General features: G+C 43.9%; 1 protein-coding gene across 3 annotated transcripts in view; it reads left to right on the forward strand.

Moving 5' to 3' along the window:
• The window catches only part of LOC107572077 (kelch-like protein 29), a 209,779-nt gene that overhangs the window by 10,433 nt on the left and 198,925 nt on the right, over window positions 1-421 (forward strand). The gene's annotated exons all lie outside the window — the stretch shown is intronic.

The following is a 421-nucleotide window of genomic DNA, read 5'->3' on the forward strand; positions in this document are numbered from 1 at the left end:
CAACTTCTGAACCTGCTCGCCTGAAGTTATGGTTGATTGCTCTTCGGCTGGATATCAACACACCCATTAACGTAAACTACGCCAGAGCGCGTACACACCTCACGCACCGGATGCCGTGCACGCGCTCAAGGAAGTTGGACATAGTGATGGATCAGAGGTAAAAAATGATATAAATACTGTTCAGTTTCTTGCACAAACCGATCGTTTCGTGTCTTAGGACATCAATGTGTCGTCACGAGCCGCAGGGTTTAATTTGGATTTGTCTGTGCATGTTTTTTTACTCTCATAGATTTTGTTACCATTGCCATGCATTATACGACTGATAGACTGCAACGGCTGGACTTAATAATCATAATTTGTGTTCTACTGAAGAAACAAAGCAACCTACATCTTGGATGCCCTGGGTGTAAGCAGCAACACA

The sequence above is a fragment of the Sinocyclocheilus grahami genome, unplaced genomic scaffold (genome assembly GCF_001515645.1).
Source record: "Sinocyclocheilus grahami isolate Dianchi unplaced genomic scaffold, SAMN03320097.WGS_v1.1 scaffold1692.1, whole genome shotgun sequence".
Lineage (NCBI taxonomy): Eukaryota > Metazoa > Chordata > Actinopteri > Cypriniformes > Cyprinidae > Sinocyclocheilus > Sinocyclocheilus grahami.